The sequence below is a fragment of the Strigops habroptila genome, chromosome 8 (genome assembly GCF_004027225.2).
Source record: "Strigops habroptila isolate Jane chromosome 8, bStrHab1.2.pri, whole genome shotgun sequence".
NCBI lineage: Eukaryota > Metazoa > Chordata > Aves > Psittaciformes > Psittacidae > Strigops > Strigops habroptila.
Genome location: NC_044284.2, coordinates 53,376,569 through 53,397,560, shown reverse-complemented (window position 1 = coordinate 53,397,560; position 20,992 = coordinate 53,376,569).

Sequence of the window (20,992 nt, the reverse complement as noted above, 5' to 3'; positions counted from 1 at the left end):
TGTGCATGGAAAAGCCCACCAAAACCTCCTAGATCTGTCTTAATAATATCACTCCCAAACATTTAAAGTCTTATCAATGTCATGAGAGGAATTTCATGAGATTCTTTCATTCATTAAATGTGGGCTTAGAAGAACAAGGAGATGATCCCAAACCTCCAAAATCAGGAGGAGTTCAGTTCTCCTTGGGCTCCTCCAGCTTCCTTTCTACTATGCCCTGTGGGTACTCCAGGGTGGGTAGAAACAGCATTAAGTCACATATTTTTACCTCCATCTATTTTTTGGAGAGGTGCTGGTTCACCCTCTTGCAGAGGAAAACACACAGGCAGAGTAGTCTCCACATATATCCGAGATGATGCATACCGCTATTTCTGTGTGAGGAATGAGGCAAAATTAACATAATGCAGCATTGTACCCAAATGCTAAGACAGCCCAAGGAAATCAGCAGCGTGCTCACTCTGATGGCATTTACCTCCCCTCTCTTCTGACCCTGCTCCTCCCCCCCATCCAGCCCCTCCAAACACGTCCAGAGGGATCTTTAAAACTCTATAAAAAACATAAGAAGCTGTTTTCGACTATTAAGACAGACTGTTGATAACACAGTTCCAATAAAAAGAAAGTCTATATATGTGCTTTCTACAGCTTCCCTTGGAAAATAATTCATTTCTCCTTGCATTATATTTCATGGTAACCTAGAGACTCAATATGTTCTGGATTACTGCATCCATTTCTGTTTCTGCTCTAATGGCCCACCAGAGTATGAACCTTCCAACCAGAGTACCCTAAATCTGGTGACTGGGGAGCTAGTTGTACTTTCTTGTTTTCCACTTGATAACTAGCCCCTTCCAGCATTGCTTTTATGGCAGTAATCTTCCTAGGCTGGTTGCAGATTGCTTGTCCTGTGGTTTTTTTTTCCTTGCTTGCTTTTTTTTTCCTCTTGTCCTCCAGCCACTGGAGCCAATGGTCACTGTGGACTATCCATCACATTGTTTTTTATGTCAAGCTGGAGTTCCCCAGGTCTGTTTACTCCTTCCTCCTCCCCTTCCTCATCTAAATGCCACTGCAGTCCTGCAATTGCTTGTGTCAATGAACTGCTCCTTCTGTTTAGGAGAAGGGATCCAAGATTGCCAATGCCTATCAATAGGCTAGAGATATCATGGGTTTAATTTTATGGCTTCATATTACAAATGATGGGGCAAATGGAGGAGGATAAGCAAACACCTCTCTCCCCTTACTGCTTTGGAAAGCAAAAGACATCAGATATAGCAGAAAAAGTATGGAGGAAATAAACCAAGCCGCTTCCAGGCTGCCCACTGATACAGCCTTGTTCAGTACCAGGACCCCAGCCCTGTGTACAAGTCTCAGCTGTGTTGTGGAGTCTGGGTGTTGTCCACAGGAAAGCCTCCATCCTGCCCCATTTGCATTTGCATCTGAGATTCAGGCATGCATACAATCATTTAGTTCATTTTCTTTTTCTTCATTGCTCTGATAGAGATCAGATGGAAAACTTCAGTGCTGTGGAAGGGAGTAAATTCGAGTTGAGAAAAACAGCCTGAGTGAAAAGTAAGGGCTAAACCTTCATTTATGCTTTCAAGCTCAAATTTAAATGCATACTTACATTTAAAATTTATAGGTAAAACACTGTGTTCTCAAATATGGGATAAAAGAATACCCAAACTTTCCAGAAAATTAACTCAAAAGAATGGAACTTAGGACTTTCTCTCCAAGCCATTTCTAGGAGAATGAGAACTATTTCTTCTATAGCCTTTTTTAACCCACAGGGCTCACAACCCATTGTCAGTCACCACACACACACACACTGTATCTGCTTCACTTTTCCTTTCCAATAATAATTTAGATCTGCATCATTTTTACTCAGTTTTAAGTTCACTTCTAGGGCTTGGCTTCTCCAGTCTCTTACTGCTGGTGCTTTTCCTCTTCAGGACACTTGCTCTAGAAGTGTTTTCTCTGCCTAGCTGCCGCTTAATCATGCCCCTGAGAGAGCGGCAGAGAATCAGCTGAACTCTTCACAGCCTTGCTCATCTGTCTACAGATTTACCTTCAGGTCCTGCCAAGTTAAAGGTGTGAAAAAGGCCATTGTGCAGCTCTTTCCAAGGCCACTTCCTAGGGTTAGGCTGATCTTAGCAGCCGTACCATGTTTACAACTTCCATTTTCTAGAACAGGTTGAGTTCATTGGCATTAAAAACTCTCTATAGTGCATCAGTCTTAATCCAATTTTAAAAGGCAAGGCCAGCAACTGTGTTAAAGGGATTAACTCTTATTAAATATAGTGTATTTGAGTAAGCCCTAAGGGAAGGACTCCAGTTGCTCCTGTTTGCATGGGTGGAGACAGCCATACCAAGTTACATCCTGGGGACCTGGCAGTAAGCTCAAGCTATAAATTACATCATATTACAAGAAAATAATTCTTAAAGCATGGAGGTAATTGGAAAGCAGTGTCCTCACCAGGCTTTACAAACATTAAGAAGCAAATTCTTCATCTCCATTTCCTCCACATGGGAGGAAAAATGCAGGAGGGAAGTTAACCTGTCACAGCAGAGAAGCTGCTATCCAGGTCTCACAGCTGAATGAGAGCAGAAGATGTAACATTAAACTGTTGAAGGCAATGGAAAGGGATATACCTTTGTCCTCCAAACTTTGGATGTAGCCAGGAAACAACTGAAGAAAAAAAAAGTTATCCAAAGCAAATGGATTACAATCCTGGAAGGAAAATAGCAAGATTTCCCTCTTACCTCTCCATAAGGGACAGTCTTTAACTCTGGGGAAACTAAGGCAGGCAGCAGTTACATCATCTCACCTGCAGTCCATCAGCAAGCAGACCTGGGAGGCAGAGCTGAAACCAGCAATCCGCAGGTCTTGGTGACTCCTTCCAGTTCATCTGCCATTCACCACAGGGGCACAAACTTCTTGATCAGGAGGTTTCCCTCAGCTGCCTGCCCTTGGCCACGCAAGCTGCCCCATCTGCCTGCAGGTGCCTTTAAGGATGCAGGCAGGGACCCGTTTTCACAGAGGCCATTTTCAGTTCACAGCCTGGCACTGAAGAAGCATTAGTAGCCTAGAAAGCCTTGTCTTATTGCTCCTACAGACCAGACTGGCATTCTCTTGGTATGTCCAAGTCTTAGGATGGGAAACAAATTATGTTGATTTAAAGGCAACCTAACATTGACTAAGAAAAATTGACTTGGCAAGCTTGAATGTGTGAAAGCCCCTCTTATCCACCCCACGTGGTGTAAGCAGTACATGGGAACAATACTTAGTACCTCTAAAACAATGGCGAATTTGAGCCCAGCTAACAAATCCCTGCTTATTCATTCCTAACGGGAGCAACAGAAGATACACGGATTTGTAAATATTTTAACCCAGCTAACAACTGCTGCCAGGGAGTTTCCAAAATCAAAGCCTTGGAGAATGACCTTAATTCTGATTAAAAAAAAAAAAAGATCACAGATTAAAAAGGAACTTGTCATCAGCTATTCCCTGTAATTAGTTTAATATGATCAGCTCTCCATGATAACGAAAGACAGCATCAGAGCTGTCCAGAGAGAAACTTCCAGTGGATAATAAATACTGACAGATTTCAACCAGATGGCTTTACCAGACTGCAACTTTGCAAGTGATTTTGAAGCTCAAACATTAGTGCTTATTACTTAGGATCAGCCAATAGCCTAGAGACATCCACAAACGGTTCCAGCTGGTGTTTAAAGGCAACTAAAACACATGGATAAAGACTTTGATTAAGGGGTAAAAGATCATTTTTGAAAACTACTTTCACTGAGCCTTGGGAGTACGACACACTTCATACTGGGGTTTCACCTCTATCCATGGACTGTAAACTGAGCATCCTGGTTGGCTGCCAAACCCACCATGGGTAAGACAGCCCCAGCAGCAACAGGGCTGGCATCAAAAGGCACCAGGATGTCACTTCTAAGCATCTTTTCCAGGCTGCTTAGGGTTGCCTTTAACCCTGAGGAGAACATAAGGAAAGAGTGAGCAGAGGAGGGGATGTTTTGGAGATCGTCTTACTGCAGAGGTGCATGGAGGAGCCACATGGTCTCCACAGCTCTTTGCCTTTGTTCCCTCAAGGCTGCACATCCATGAGGACAATCTGTATTGCCTTAGGTTGGACATCCATGGGTGGCTCCAAGGCAGGATCACAATCAAAAACAGCCAGCAGGTTTGGTGTCAGCAGCAGAAAAAAGGAGTATAAGTCCCCAATTCCAAAATCAGGGGGTATGAGATCAGTCACATTTGCTGGACGGTGAGGGCTTAGTGCAGTTGATCCAAGCTATAGGGCAGGAGACAAGTCTGCTTAGACCAGTGTGGACCTGGAGGCCCTGGAAGACCCACACTTGCAAAAAGAGCAGATGCCTCTCAAGCTCAACCTCACTTTGATACAAACCTCCAACATCTAAGCCCATAAGGTATCACAGCCCTCTGGTGACACTAGTTGTTGGCCAGGGGATGTCCAATCGCTTTCCTTCCATGGGAACCTTTGGAAACTCATGTTGCTGGTGACCAGAGTGAGGTTTGCAGCCATGGGACACCTGCACTACCCATACAATTAAGAAGGCCAAAGGCATGCCCCACTATGTCCTTCCAACCAGGCCAGATGACAGAGACACCCCGGCAAGAGGAGCACCGGCTAGCACCAAGCCCGCATCCTCCATCCCTTACTGTCCTGCAGGGACAGCCCCAAGCTACTGGGCACACATATCACCAAGCACCCACCGTGCCAATGCAGTGAGATGGATGTAGGGAGGAGGAGACACACCACAACAAACTGTTTTTCCCTGCCTGAGTTCAAAGATACATTTCAGCTGTCTACTTACTGCTCCAGTCGGGTGAAAGCTCCCAGTGTCTGAAGGGGCTTTCTTGCTTCTCTTGGCATTATGGCCAAAATATCATTAAGACTCCTGTAGCTGGAACTGAGCTGTCAGTAAGAGAGAGAACTTGACTGAAGGCATTTTCGCAACCAAGGGATTTTAATTTTTCCCCCTTCTTTTGCCTTATCAAAGAGAAAGAAATATAACAAAAAACAAAGACCGGGATTTTTCAGCTAAATTTATTTCTTCCAGCATTTGCTGCAGTGGGGACATGTTTGGGTTTGCTGCTTGCTTGCTGTTTGCAGGGGGGTTTATGAGCTATTCACATCAAATGTTAAGAAAAGCAATAGAGTTGAAAAGGCTGAAGAAGAGAGCTGGATGCTCTGGGTTCCAGAATCAAAACCTGGGGCCGAAACTCTGCTCCCAGCTAGTTTATTAGAGTAAAAAAATAGAAGTGATATTGCAGTAGTAGTGATATAGCGAACTCCACAGATTTCAGCCAGGTTCATATAGACAAAAAAGGAGTGGATTTTACAATCTTTACCAAATATTTCAGCATGCTGAATAATTGCATTAAACCTCAAAATGTTCCCACCAGGTTGTTTAGTGCCTTTGTCCATAGCCTGGGCTTTTAAGTCAAGAGATAAGAAAGAAAAATAAAGCAAAACATCACATATTTTCTTTCTGGTTTTCAGACTTTTAAAATTGTACATAGGTCCCTTTCTGCAGCTTGATTTAAAGTCAAAGTAGAGAGTCTAGCATCATCACATGACTCCTGGAGCTGGAGATTTAGGGGTGGAAGACAAACGGGATTGATGGCCAGGCTGCAGGCTTTTGCAACTTATTTTTCAACAAACAGATTGATTACCAGCAATGAGCTCAAGCCAGGTATTCCCACATCCCACCACTTCTCCCTGAGCAGGGGAAAAATATGGATTCAAATCTAAATCTAGGGACAAAAATCCCCCACTCTCAGTCGCTACCCAGCTTCTGAAAACAAAGAAGGTGGCCTCAGTCCACCAGATGCTTTTTGGGATAAGCTTTACCCAAAGAACTATCTTTTTTTTTTTTTTCCTAAATACAGATCAAACTCCTAAGACAGAGCCCCAGTGCGAATTCCCTGATGCTTGTTTGACTTTATTAGCACAAAAGCAAATGAAGGCGCTTTCTCCATTGTCCCGCTCCAGTGGAAGAGCACCAAAAAGGCAAAGTACCAGTGACCTGTGGAAACTCTCCCAGGCTGCTCCATCAGAGGGACAGAAAACATCCCAGTTCCTCCACAACTCTCAGCCCCTTTTACCTGCTAACTTCCCGCTGCTGTTTTGAGACAGGGAGAGCCCCCAGCCTCAGTGCTGTGCCCCTAGGGTGTGTGACAAGCACAGCTTTCCCAAAGGCCAGGAGGGAGGAAAAGCATATTGGGAAAATAATCCAGTTATTGCCTTTCAGAAGCTTCGTCCCACCTGACACTTGATCTTCTGGACCTGATAGTGAGCTGCTAGCCCTGACCCACTGGCCCATTCCTGTCCTGCAGCATGGGGCTGGGATGGGGGAGTGTGTTTCCTCTGGGGGTGCTTTGGGTTTCAAAGTGTCAAAGTTTCCTACTGATAATCCTTCTCCTCCACTAGGGTTTCCCTATTCCATGTCTGGTGCTGAATACATAACAAAGTCAGCAGGGGACACAAGATGCTGTGAAATCAACCCATTGATGAGTGGTGCAGTGTTGTGCTGGCCAAACCAAAGGCTGCTTCTGAAAAACCCCAGCCCTGTGCAATGGAAATTCTGCAGAGTCATCATTAACTGGTGGAAAAATGCCCTGCCTGGGTCTGCAGGGGAAAAATCAGCTCCATCACAGGTTCCTTACACGAGCTGGGATGGGGCCTCCACTCAGTACCTGCCATCTCTCCTGCCTGCTCTTCCCCTCCACAGCAGCACGGCCACTCTGAAGGGGATCATGAAAAGATCCCACCTTGTTTTGGGGGGAAGAAAAGAAAACAGCTTAGCTGTGGAGAGAAAGACAGCTACTATTTGCTATTCAAATCAGGAGTCACTTCTGGGCACAGGTCAATGAGGAAGGGAAACTTTCAGGCTCAAAGGATATGGACTTTGGAGATTTTTGTCCAGAAATGGTGTTTACTGGTTTCATACACCCTCCATGGGCAAACACACCCTGCAACGCCGGGCAGACTTCAAAAGGAGCCTTTCAGTGTGGCTGAGCAGAGAGAAGCCGGGGGTCTTGGGGGAGCTTAGCCACAGATTATACACGTCTCTCTGGCCGAGGACAAAGCTCCTGCACCCAGGCAGCCAGGGGCAGCAGGGAAACACGCTCCTTCTCACAGATGCACGGTGGGTCAAGTGTGCGCGGTGGGGTGCAATGCCAGCAAGGGGTACCACTGGGCAGAGCATCTTGTAGGTCATCAGTGGCTTCCCTCAGAGGAGAAACAGGGTCCATGGCCATTGGCGCAGGCCAGGATGAGCAGCAGCAAGGAGGGCTCCCCTGTGAGCTGGGTCCATGGGGGATGCTCCGAATGCCTCAGACGAAACTGGTCCCCATCTGACTATGATCAGCCAACACGTGGCAAAAACATGTCGTGCTCGACAACCTTTCATAATGGGAAAACATTCAAAGAATCTGCCCACACTATCTCAGCGAGCTGAGCATCAAAAGTGCTTCATTTCAGCAAGTTTCCACATGGTGAGGAGTTTCCTCACTTTATTTAACTTGCACTTTTATGTTATATCAATAATATTCCTGCAGCTTCAGTTTTATTTAATACCATGTTCGTGCCGTATTCAGTATTTACTGACGTCCTTTGACGTCACGAAGCCAAAATTATCCACAGATACTTTTGACTTCCCAGTGAGATTTGCACTAAACCACATTTCAAGCTGCTGGAATTCCCCTGGGGACATAAATACTTTTTTTGGTGGTTTTTTTGCTGTTCCTCAACCAAGCTGAATGAACGATCGGTGGCAAGAAAAGGTCCCATCCGTCTTCAGGGGCAGGGTCACAGCACAGTAGCAGGCGGGTAGGCAAACCCATCCATCCCTCCCTCCCTGCACAGGGGCACTGAGAGGGCAAATCCATGGTAATGCCCCCTCCTCACATCAGTAGGGTGTTCAGGCTGCATCAGAAAATGTGGGTGCAGGTTTCTCCTGCTCCTCTGAAGCAAAGCATGAGTAAGGATGAAGCCATGATGCGGTAACAACCCCACTCTTCATCCTCCTCATCCTCCAGGCAGATTTCTGGATACCAGACTAGATACTGATGGAAACCCAACAATCCCCTCCCTGCCAAGTGCAGAGATATAATAAACCAGAGGAAGAAACCAATGGGTTTAACTGTTTTCACCCAGGGAATGTGATGGCAGTGAGATGGGCTCCTGCTCACTGCTGACACTTAAAACAGTGGGGTCCCCAGGCGACCACAGTGGTTCCCCAAGATTCCCTCTAGCCCAGCATTTTCCCACATCTGAAGCCAAGCAGTGCTAAACCACACATACACACACTGAAACCCCCAAGCCAGACTGTAACACTTCTCTTACCTCCTGCAAGAAAGAAAACTTCAAAAAGGAAAAGAAAAAGTCGAGATTTGATTCAGCTTTGGAGTGAAAATGCAGCCTGACTGTTTAAGAGCTTGGTTACTCCTCGCTTCCATACTCACACACACCCAGCCTTAAATTAATAAAGAACTATCTTTAACGTAGTCTAAGTAGCTTCAGATGTGAGCCACTTCAGCAGCCCATTATCAGCATCGTGTTTGTTTTTCCATATTGAGCGTGTGTGTAATATAATCCTTGTTTATGATAATTGATTTTCCTTGGACTGCCTTCCTGGGAATAATATGCACACTTTTTAACTCTCTTTTTAAAGATCAAATGGCATTTAGGCCTGGTGATTTGAATCTGAGTTGGTCAGAGCATTTAATACAATAAGAGTGAGCTTAAAGGCAAGCAGTTAAACCCTGGATATTTTTCTTACTGCATAGCCTGAAACCCCTTGAATTGAGAGGGAAGTTTGCATCTATTTTCTTGTCGTCTATTTTAAAAGCTGTCAGAGTTGGTTAGTCTCTCTTAAAATTAGTCCTTTGGATCATCTTCTTACTAAAAACAAAATCTGAGCTTTTTTTACTTTTTTTTTTAAAAAGCGATAGCGGATTAGGGCAAGAAGCTTTGTTTAGCTAAAGCGAGGGATTAGAGGAGATTTGCCCCCATAAAGTTGTGGTTTGATGGTGCTTTTATCCCTGGATGTTGCTAAAGCTGTGTTGCTTCAGGATTAGGAGCATACAAAGAGTCTCCTTGTGCTGTTTCACAGCCAAGAGAAAGACAAGGACGGGGGGGGGAGAGGGAGAGACAGGGGAACACATGCAACAGAATTGGGAATTCCTTGGTCACACAAAACTAAAGTTTAAATCCCCTGACACAAACTTTGCCGGACACGTTGTGAATGCGAGATGGCCAGGCCTCTAGTGGGAACGGTGGATAGTGGAGCAGAGGGGGTGAGACTGCCTGAACCAACACCTCCCAGGCTCCTGCTGGTGACTTTCCTCCCTAAGGAGCAAAACTTGGCGGGGGTTGGCAAGAGAAAGGCGAGGGGAAGGCAAGACCTCAGCAGAGCTCAGGCAGCATTTCTCCCGGGTGAAGTTTGGACCGTCATCAACAAACCCTGGTGAAAAGAAGCCACAGCGCTACTCCAGACATTCTGGCGTCCAGGATCAGAGACAAGGGCATCTAATTCATTCAAACACAGGCTAGACATGTAATGGGCTGGTGGTCCTCAGCATTCCCACCTTTGGGAGATGCTTAAATCTTGGCATGTGCCAATAAGATGGCCCCACGAGCCAGAGCCAGGTCCTGAGCCAGCTCTGTCAGAAGTGTGAGAAGAAACAGAAATGAAAAAGCCTCATGTAATGATATCCTTGCAAAACAGCTTTTAATAAAATAGATAGAAATCAAGACCAGGCACCAAGTGCTCATGGCACATCATTTCCCCTGCCCACAGGCCTTCCAAGCATTAGGAGACAGCCTGTTTTTCGTTGGCAGAAGGCAGAGAACCTCCAAAACCCTGAGGTTTCATATGTATGAGAAATATACCCCTACCAAATCAAAATACAAAGAGGCTTTGCGCTTACCAGTCCCCCCTGCATGACAAGATTGTTTCAAAAGCAGGGATGAGGGGCAGGAAAATAAACAAACCCCAACTCAAATCCAGCAGAACTCCTGACAGGCAACTTATTTCTATCCTGTGACAATTTGTTTACATCCCTCTGTTTTTATTTATCTTGGGGAACACAGGGTGGTTCCCACAGCCTTGGTACCCACAGCCCTTGTAGCAAAGCTGTGAGAACACACATGCAGCACCACATCAGGCTGTGGGCTTTAGGGGCTCCTCACCCTGTGAACCCTGGCATGTGTGAGCCTGCATAGCTGTGCTGGAAAGCAGAAGAACCATCCTTGCTTATACAGAGTGAGGGAATCAGGTTCTTCTCTTCAAAACAGGAAATTAAATTTCATTAAAAGAGATAGAACTGGTTAAAAAGAAACCCTAAAAATCCCTCTTGTCACTAGCAGACCATTATATCAGATTATTCTGGAGAATCAAGGGATTCTGATGGTTTGTGACCTTGTCAAAAGACATTCCAGATGATAAGTAATACAGTCTGGAGACTGTAGGTTATACGCATGTACTTGTGCATGTATTTGAACATGAGAATACAAATATCATAGAATCATGGAATCATAGAGTGGTTGGGTTAGAAGGGACTGTAAAGCTCACCCAGTTCCAACCCCCTTGCCATGGGTAGGGACACCTTCCACTAGACCAGGTTGCTCAAAGCCCCGTGCAACTTAGCAAATTATCTTGTTATGAGCCATTGCAACTAATGGATACAGACAACATTGGAGTAAAAAACCCAAAGAGAGTGGTGTTATATGAAGAAAGCAGGATTCCCCCAAGCCAGGGGAGATGCACCATGGGCCAGGCTCTGTCTGGCTGGTCACTGATGCCAAGCCAAGGTCTGTCACCTGCCGATCACCTCCAGCCACACTCAGCCCTGCAACGAGCCTGCGCCCTTACACAGACATGTTTTTATCTTCCTAACTCCTCAGATAGTCCCCTCACAATTTCATCTCTCTGGTTTGAAATCAGCCAAGTGAGGTTCCTAACACTGATCTCGGAAGTCGAGCTGTTTCAACACTTTTTCAGTCCAGAATAGAGTTAAAGAAACTGGAGATCTCATGCTTCCTGCAGAATAGCAATTGTGGAGGACAGAAGTACCCTTGGAAAAGGCAAAGAATTTAATTTTTGAGGGGGAAATAAAATAACATTTCAGTGTTCTGAATATCTGTTCTGTTTTGGTTTTCCCTTTTGCTTTGTCATAAGAAATTTAAACATGAATTTCCATGTATTTCTGATGCATTTAGGGCTTTACAGTCTGGTTTACCTCTTCTCCTGCAGCTCCTGCTTCCTAGCCAGGCTGCATTTCCAGTGCTGGACCACAGGTTAGGCAGGTTCTCTTGAATCTCCAAAAATAAAGTCAAGTAGATATAAGCACAATGCCTTCTGGGAGGTGTAGTCTTCCAAAACCATGACATCAGGGCCCACACAACAGAACTACAGCTTTCTAGCAGCAATGATCCTTTTAGGAAGTACTGTTTAATTTTCTTTCTCTTGACTTGTAAATAAATGATTTGCAACCATTAAAAAAATCCCAAATATTCAAATTCGGAGCAGACCAAGCCAAGATCTGGACCCACCTCTCTTTTGGTGTTTTTCAGTGCTGATCTTTTAGCCCACATTTACCCCCCAGAAGGGTGGTATACTGGGGGAGGGCAGACACAAAAATCATCCATCAGTTCTCATAGCAAGATCTCCTGCTCTCTTTTGCTTCCTTCAGGTGTGCGAGATGTCCAGATGCTCAAGGCTTTTCCTTCTTTGTGTAAGGGTGAAACAGAGGTACAATGTCTCAGCAGCAGCTCATAAACTGGGAGGCACAGACTATACCCTACAGATAAAGGAGGCTTCTTAAAGCTAGTGTCCTGCTCCCGCTGCTGGAAGTGAGCATGAGATGGGGATGTGGCACTGGGTGGGCTGGCTGACCCTAAAGCAACCATGTTATGGGGTGTTGTTGGACCAGCAGTTGGCAGAGTGGTTACAGATGGTGGGATGGATGGGAAGTGCATCCCAGGGTGGTGAAAGATGCTTGGGGAGCTGCTCCTCTGGAGGAAGGGGTTTCCTCCTCACACTTGTTGGTGCCCAGCCACTCCTCCCCACCACTGCATGGGGGAATGCCCTTTTCCTCAGCTCACAGGAGCTGAGCAGGAGGGTGAATAAAACCCCAGGCTGATGTGGAGCGCAGATGTCATCTGTTTCTTGCGCATCTGAAGCTGAGTTTTTATCCAAGCAATGTCACTTGTTCACTCCCTCCGAGTCCCTCCTCCCAAGCATCCTAACACATGGACATTTCGGCTCCCTGACATTATTTCATTATTGATTTTAGTGCTCTGTTAGCTGCAGCTACTGCAAGAGGAACCATAAACCTGCAGGATAACAAAACCTTTGTGAATGGGGAGAGAAGGCAAAAGCCTCTCTCTCCTCTGCACCAGCCTGGTAGCATTTTCCTTTCCTTGTGGGGCAGCAGAGCGCTGTGACTTAGGGACAAACCACCTTAAATAAGAAGCATTTTCTCCCCAACATCTTTGCATCATATGACCTTCAAAACAAATCAGAAGGTAAAATAAACACATAAAAGCAGCCGGGGTATTTGGCCTGACTGAACTCCATCAGGGCTGTGGAGCTGGAGGAATGCATTATCAGTTCCGAGCAATTTTTGATTTTTCCCCAGTGTGGGACTGCAGAAGTGGCCTTATTGAAAGGCCAGAATCTGCTTCTATTTCAACCAGTGACAGGTACATTTATATTAAGTTGATTCCCCCTTGAAATTACCCAAGTTTAAAGAATTATCTGTCTGCAAGAGGAAAAAAATAAGAAAGAAAACTGTGCACCAGCAATGGCTGTTCAGGATGATGTTCTGGGTTTGGAAATTACCTATTTAAGTCAACAAATGGGTTAGGAGGGGGAGAAGGAAAGGCAGGTAGAGTTTGTGGTTCTTAATCATAGCTTCGCAGGGTTTAGCTGCTCTCCCACTGTTGAAAAATGTTTCAAGAAGCAAAATAAATGATCTTCTGGTTACTAAAGTATTGATTTTGCCTACATCCAGTAATAAAGAGCAAGTCACCTGTAGGTAAAACTCTTGTAAAATATATTTGATACTATAATAGTCTGGAGATAGAGTTACGTGCAGCTGAGAGAGGCAGAGGGATGACAAATCATTGCTAATAAGGTGTTCGCCTAACATATTTCATGTCATGTGTTGCCCAGAAATAAGTGGGGCTCATTTTCCTTTCTCATCCTCTGTTCCTCCCCTTGGAGAAACCCATGGCAGCAGTGGGGCGGCACAGGAGATGGCACTGTGGTGGGTCAGCTTGGCTGGTACTTCCAGCCAGCACATCCCCACAATGGGATGCACGGAAATGGGGTTGAAATGCTTCCTCTGGATGCTCAAAAGACAGCACAAGGGATAGAGCCACTATTACACAAGTGCTGGAGGAGTGGGCCGCTGGGCCATCCTCCTGATCTGGGAGGGAGAGTTTGTTTTCCCTTGCCCTCTCATGTCCTTGAAGTTTCTCCTATGGAAAAGACAGCTAGCCTGGCTGTGTGCCTGGGAGATGGATTTTATCCCCCAGGAAAAGTATCTGTCATTTTGCTGAGAGGTAGGTAAAAAATAAATGCAGTCATGCATTTGAGCATCCGTTACCAAAGGACTGAACTTAGTGCTAAATGATGTAAATCTAGATAAATATCATTGCTTTTGAATAAATTACTTTGTATTTACACCAACAAAACAGAGCTGAACTGCATCCAGCTTCGCTGCCAGGGCAGGAGGAGCTTGCACTGACGTCCATGAGACCAATATTTGGACTTTGTTCTGAAAAGACGGTTAGGGAGATCCAGTTCTGGGTCTGATCTGCTAGGTGGGGGCAAACCTTTAGTCCTAATGGCAAAGCCCTCCTTTGGTTCCAGTGATGGCAGGTTGGGATAACACAGCTCTCAATGTACATTGGGCTTGGGTTCACACTTAGACGCAACCAAGCTGCAAGAACAATGTCTTCCCCAAGGATAAGCAGAATCAGTGCTCTGGAGGATAAACCACAGCAGACAGGGATGTTGAATTCAGAGCATCCCACAGCGTGGAGTTAGACCTCAGCTAGGGAAATGGAGGGCTATTACAATAGCTTAAGGGTTCAGGAAAACCAGGGTCAGAAGCTCCTTCATTGCCTCAAACATGACCTGTGCCCACATAGATAGGCACATTGGGGCATTCTCAGGGAAAGCAAGTCCTCTTACAGGCTTATCTTGTGCTCCTAAAACCAAACACAAAATCCCCACAGCTAACGGCAGCTGTCTGAACCACAGGGCACTGCAAAGGTAAGGAAAGCAGAGACTGAGTTTCCTTTGCTACTCACGTGGGATGGGGGTCCAGCTGGAAAAAGCAAAGTCTCTCCATGCCAAGCCCATAGGCAGGACCCGAATTTAAGCAACTTTCTGGAGTTTCTGTTCCACTTGGTTAACATTTCCAGCACTTAGGAACCTGGAGAACTGTCTCCAGGAGCCGTAACATCCCTATCACAGCCTCCCTCCACATCCACATTTGTTTCCACAAGCCCCATCAGGGTTTAACTTATAAACTAGAGTGCAGCAGTGACAGATAGAGCTCCTCACCTCTCAGAGAAGTGAGGAAAGGCTTTCTGGTGAGGAAAATCTGGTCAGAGGAGGGGCAGCATCCTACAGTGCATCTGACTAGTGTAGAGAATATTAAAATCACAGGCAGACCTGGGGCCATAAAGGATGTCTGTGAAGAGGGGTGGGTGGATTTGTTCATGCTGAGTTTCAGTAGGACCATTGTAAAGCTCCAAGGGTCTGTTTCTCCCTAAATTAATCCATGGAAGAGATGGCCAAAAAACCCACAACAAAACACAAACATGTTGTCCACCTTTCACAAAGGGACTGGGCAGATCAGGCTTCCCCAGTTCCTCCTCTGGCAGCAGCAGATGGATTGAATGTTCAGTCTGTGCCCAAGCCCTGTTTCCAGGTGTTTCATTGCATTTTTTGTATAAAATATAGAAAAATGCAAAAAAAAAAAAAAAAAGAATCTAGCAAAATATGAAGGTGAAGGGTCTGGAATGACAGTAAATTGTCATTACTCAGGCCTTATTGGGGAGGAAGAACATATTTCTCAGAAGATCTCAAAACCAAGGAGCTACCAGGTCTTCCTGGCTGTGTGGTAGTTGATGGTCCATCCTCCCATTGATGCTGTATCCCCCATGTGACCTGAGAGATGACATCTGCCCACAGCGCTCCATTCTGGTGGCTTAGAATTAGAATCATAGAATGATTAGGGTTGGAAAGGACCTTAAGATCATCTAGTTCCAAACCCTCCTGCCACAGGCAGTTACACCTTCCACTAGAGCAGGTTGCCCCAAGCCCTGTCCAACCTGGCCTTGAACATTGCCAGGGATATGGTAGTCACAGCTTCTCTGAGCAACCTGTGCCAGTGCCTCACCAGCCTCACAGAAAAGAACTTCTTCCTTACATCCAATCTGAACTTCCCTTGTTTAAGTTTGAGCCCATTACCCCTTGTCCTATCACTACACTCCCTGATGAAGAGAGTCCCTGGTGAAGAGTGAATTCCTGATAAAAATCCAAATCTTCTGTAAAGGGGGCATTTTTAGAAGCAACTCCACTCATTCAGATAATCTTTCTTAAGCAAACAGTGACATTTTCCTGGCTTTAGACTGGTGGCTAAAAATTGGATGAGGACAAGGAATAGCTTGGGCACTGGGTGGTCCCAGACCAGAGGAAAGCCACAGGTAAAGGGCTCTGAATCCACCGCAGGTGTTAACACCCAAGGGAATTTTAGTGCGTCAAGTCAGAGAAGAAATTTAATAACATTTTCAATCAAATAGGAACATTTCTGATATATTACTGCAATATTTCTGGTTTGCTGATTATTTCTAGGCAGCTTCTGAAAAGAAAGAAAGAAAACTACCTGTGCCCTTGCCACAGAGCAGCCCAGGCATAGTGTGTCCCTATGGGAAGCTGGACCTCAAAGGCCATCGGTCCTGGGAGGGCACGGACACAGCCAAGGGAGCCCTGTCTTCCTGGATCTGGAGGCGGTGTTGGGCACATCACTCCTCTATTTATTTGCCTTTTCTCATCACCTTTCCTGCTTATCTCTTTTGCCCTGGATGCCCTCCTTTTCCTCACTTCATCTGCAGCTCCTGGGCCAGAAAAGGCCTCCTGTTCAGCAGGAGTCTCTGAACACAGCTGGGATTCACTGAATAAATAAATAAGCAGATCTGCCCATCATAACTATACTTTAAATTCCCTGCACGGGAGGGACTTCCCCTTTACATTCTCTCAGCTAACACTTTCACCAGGAACCAGAGGCTGAAAAAATTGATCTCTTCGGCTGTTTTCACCTAATACTCTTGGTAGATTTGATTCCTTACAGGTATTTTTCAAAAAACAGGCTAAACTAAGGAATGGCTTATTACAGTTACAAACTGTAGTTAACAGCAAAACAAAAGAGAAAATAAAACAAGAAATTCCCTTGGCTGCTTTTGAGAGAAGGATAGGGACAGTGAGGGAATATAGAGCATTATTACTCAAACACATAGAACTAGTTATTATCACAATTAAGAAAGAGCAGAAACAGGAGGAGGAGCTGAGCTTGCTCCTGCGTTTTGTGACATTCAGCTCACCTTCTCCTCAAATTATAAACCCACATGCCTCTGCAATCAAGATATAAACTTTAGGTCTGAGATGGAAGAGTCCTGTAACTCTTGGCAGAGGAATGAAAGGCTAGATGAAGAACTGGAGGAAGTGTAAGAAAACAAATGGGAGAGAGAAGGTGTTGGGTTCCCTTTAAAGCAGGTACCTAAATCTGAGGATTTTTTTTTAAACCCTCTTTAAGATGAAGGCTCTGCTAATAACATGTCCAGAAGATGGCTCCTGGCAAATTGCTTTGTTATTCTTGTCAAAAAAAAAAAGTCCCTTGGAAGCAGTCAATTTTAAACCATATATCAAAATGATTAATTGCCCTTAAATGAGCAGATGTTGAAGTACCCTTGAATGGGGCTAACGCTTTTTGGATTGCAAACATAATGTATTCATGGACTTGGAAAAATATCATTAGGGCTATTAATTAGCTATAAGCACCAAAAGCTTTGGTGACTCCAAGGTGTTCACTTTCTTTTTTTTTTTTCTCTTTTCCTTCTCTTTTTTAAGACTTAAGGGGGAACAACTGGTGTTGTTGGAATAAGGTTAGCAGGTATTTTTTTAATTTGCCAAGTAGCTCAAATTGGGAAAACTGTAAGAAATACTGGCTGACCTCTAAATATAGGTAGGAACTAGCCACAACAGCCAGGACCTAATGAGGGAGCACAAGTATAGTGGGACGAAGAAAGAGAAGGAAAGGAATAAAAGAAACCTGGCATTGCAGGAGTCTGCTTAGAATATAATTCTACTCTCAGCCAAGGGAAAATGTGCTAAACCGCAACCGTCGCATGAAGGTTTGAGTAGATTTTTTGGGGGAAAGGTGCTTTGCGTGCTCCTAATTTGGGGAGAAAGGAACTTTTATTGTATAGCTGACCCCAGAGGAAAAAAATATAAATACTTCTTCTCACTAATCTCTCTTTCCTCCAAACCTCCAAGAGCAAAAGGAGAAATGTAGCAAGCTGTGGCTTGAGACTTTTTAGTAACAGAAAATCCTTAAAAGTGAGCCTGTTTTGGTCTCTTTTTAAATACTGCATCAAATAAATATTCAATGAATTCATGGAAAAAAAAGAGGCAGTGAAGAGAGAAAAAAAACTTTTTAAATCTGTTTAAGTTTATAAACAAGATTAAAGAAACAATGTCAAGGGTCTTATGGAAATGGTGATAGTGCCCCTTTAAATAAGAGCAAGTGGAGATTTTCTATATCACTGTGCAGTTTAAATCTTTCTTGATGGACCGGACACTAGTCCTCCTTAAATCCTTCAGAAAGCTGCTTTAAGGAAAAAGGCTGCGAGGAATTTCTTCTCGCTTTAATTGCTTAAGAAACGGTTCCCACAATGAGCTGTGGCCTAGATTTGCCTCTCATTTAAGTTCTGATTTTTAAAAGTTCACAAGTTAATCCCCTTTCGGTCTCACACGAATGTGGTTGGCGTCGAGGACAAAGTACTGGACAATGTCTGGAACATTTCAAACCCCCAAAAGATGCCCCATACCAAATAATAATTAAAAAAAAAAAAAAAAAAAAAAAAAGAAGAAAAGAAAAAAGAACTCCCCAAACCAAAACAAAACCAAGCAACGTGGCCCTGATTTAGTTAAGTAGCTACTTTAAGATCTTGTTGCCATTATAATTTGAGGCAAGTAGAAATTGTCCTGCACTGCGTCTGCCGTAGATTCAGGGATAAGGAGGTTTGTCAGTGTTTGCAGTTGTCTTCCTTGTTCGTCTTCCAAGGACGGAGCTTTATTGTCTTTATTCAACCTAAAATTGAGTGTCTGCATCTCTAGCACAGTTTACTGTCCTGGTAAGAGGTGTGATAAAATTCACACAAAGAAACCAAAGAGGGAGAGAAGGAGGGAGTTAATGCATTAGCTGTTTAAAACATAACCAGCTTGGCTTTGATTTTAGTTGTTCTGAGGGAAACAGCCACGATTTCTGTGCAAATGCACACACAGTTCTGTGTGTATAGGGATGGGGGGCAGTGTAAAATATCCGAGGTAGGGAAATTACATGTGGTTCTATATAGAAAGAGGAAAGCAGTGTTTTTTTCCAACATTATGCCCTGATCGTCCCACTATTTTATTTTTCTTCTTTCAAAAAGCAGTTTTCAAATTAAAAGCGTCATCTGTCCTTCCCCTCATGCAGGTAAGGGTGCTTAGAGCAACGTGGAAACCTGAAAATCCCGGTTCACTCAGAAAAGACATAAAAAATGGTCTTTGAAATGGATTTTTTGATACATGTATAGACCCACGCAGTTAGCCAAAATATTACCGTTAATATTCCAGAAACTTGAAATGTCCTTTCTGCTTGGTGAGCTAACAAATTCCCTCTACCCTGTCTTGTAGCGCAGGATCAAGTCAGGGTGGCAGATTTATGTATTTTCATATTTCATTTCGCTCTGCGATGCAAAGCTTACCAAAACCGCCAGATTTCTACCCCCTTCTCCCCGGCTATTATTATTATTATTAGCATTAGCGTTATTAACATTATTATTATCATCATCATTTACAGGCGGGGTCGGACACAGCCGGTTCTCGCCCAGCCAAACCGAAGTCGGGTTTTGGACCCGGTACCAGCCGCAAGTTTGCGGAGCCCCGAGGCGCTAGGGAGGGAGCGGGGCCGGGAGAAGGGTCTTGGGGGGACACCCCGCTGCACCAACCCCCGCTCTTGCCAGGGCTGCCTTCCCTCCTGCCCAGTCCTCATCCCTCTCTCGGTTCCCCGCGTTTTGGAAAAGAAGCCCCCGTAATAGCGACACAACCGATTTCCTGATGCGTTACCCACATCGGTACCTTGAGGCGGGGGGTGAAATGTGATAAATCAGTTCTGCGGACAAACTGGGGCTAGTTTTCCGAGCTGCGCTAAATGCACTAGTTACTTGTTTCTGCGAAGAAGCGCTGAATTAAAACGCAATTATTTTTTTAGAGGTGCTGGTTAAACAGCAGAAATCCCGTCTCTGGAGAGCTCGGAAAGACTTTATAGAGGCAGAGAGAAACTGCTGTTATTTCTTCTGGGGGAAGGGGGTAAAATTAAAACTAAGGATTTTTCATCGAAGCACTCGTAAAATCTCTCGTGCTTAATAGCTCGGCGAGCAGAAAAGCGAGACAATGGTGAAATCGAAATGGAGGGCTTGGGATTTTGTGCCTGGGCTGGAAGCGACATTTCAGGGAGAACCGGGGCGACGCGCTGTCCCATCCCGACGGGCACAGCCCCCCCGGCCCCTTTGCACGGAGCGGGGGAACCCTCCAAAGTTTGCCGGTTGATTGAGCAGATGTTTGCACCCCGGGGCTGCGGTTTGTGCCCCAGATCCTGCGAGCTACAGGTCCGCGGGGCAGCTCCTAGCCAGGCTTTGGCGGGTGAAGGGGGACTTGACGGGCGCTGGCGGTATTTTGGGAAGCATCGTCCGCCAGCTCCCTGCCGTCTCTGGCTTCAACTCGTTGTGATTACCGGAGTAGGGAAGGTGCCGGTTGCAAACTCGGGAAGGGAGGTGCGGGGTTCATTTGAAGAGTGACCCGTAAAAGCAAAGAGGGTGATTCCCCGTGGGCTTTGCGGGGTGGTGCCCAGGCCAGCACGGGCACGGCGCCCCGAAAAACCCCCCTGGAAAGCGGTAGCGGCAATCAAAGCGCTGAGTTTCGCCCAATCGGTTTCCTGACCGAAAGCGGGTGGTTATTAATTAGAGGGTGCGGGGGGCTCCCCTCCGCCCTGGAGAGCCAGCAGGACTATGGAGGAGAGAGGGCTGGAATGGATTGGAATAGATTTCAATAGATTCACCCCCTCCCTCTCTTTCCCGAGACAATCACTTGGTCCTCCATAACCTCTGGAGGGGGAAAATGTACCTATAAAATAAAAATAAATACAAGAAAGTGTCACTTGGAGCCTTCTGGCGCCCTGAGCCAAACAGACCCCCTCTTTTTTTGCCGGAATTTGTACAAAATATCAAGCTCAAATTAAAAGGTCCTCTCCCCCCCTCTTATTCTTTCTTGTTGCCTTAATTCCTGTCTAAACGGTTTTGCTCTGGGAGAAGAAATCTTTTCTATAGGAGGGAGAGAGGGGGAAGAAAAAAAACCTTCAAGAAGAGAAGGGTATTATTGTTTTAATCCTCTTACCCGCAGTCATTTTAAAACAGGGTGTTTTGGAGCCTGAAATGGCGTCTCGTCTCCCAATCCCATCCTAAATCCTCCTGGGCTGGGAGAGAATCTAAAGGCAAGGAACTGGCATCTATTAGCAATCTCTCTAAAGGCTTTAAACTGCTCTTTCTGCTGCGAAGGCATGGCAAAGCTGAAAAGCAAACACAACCACCGCTCCAGTTAGTGAGCTCTGCCAGAT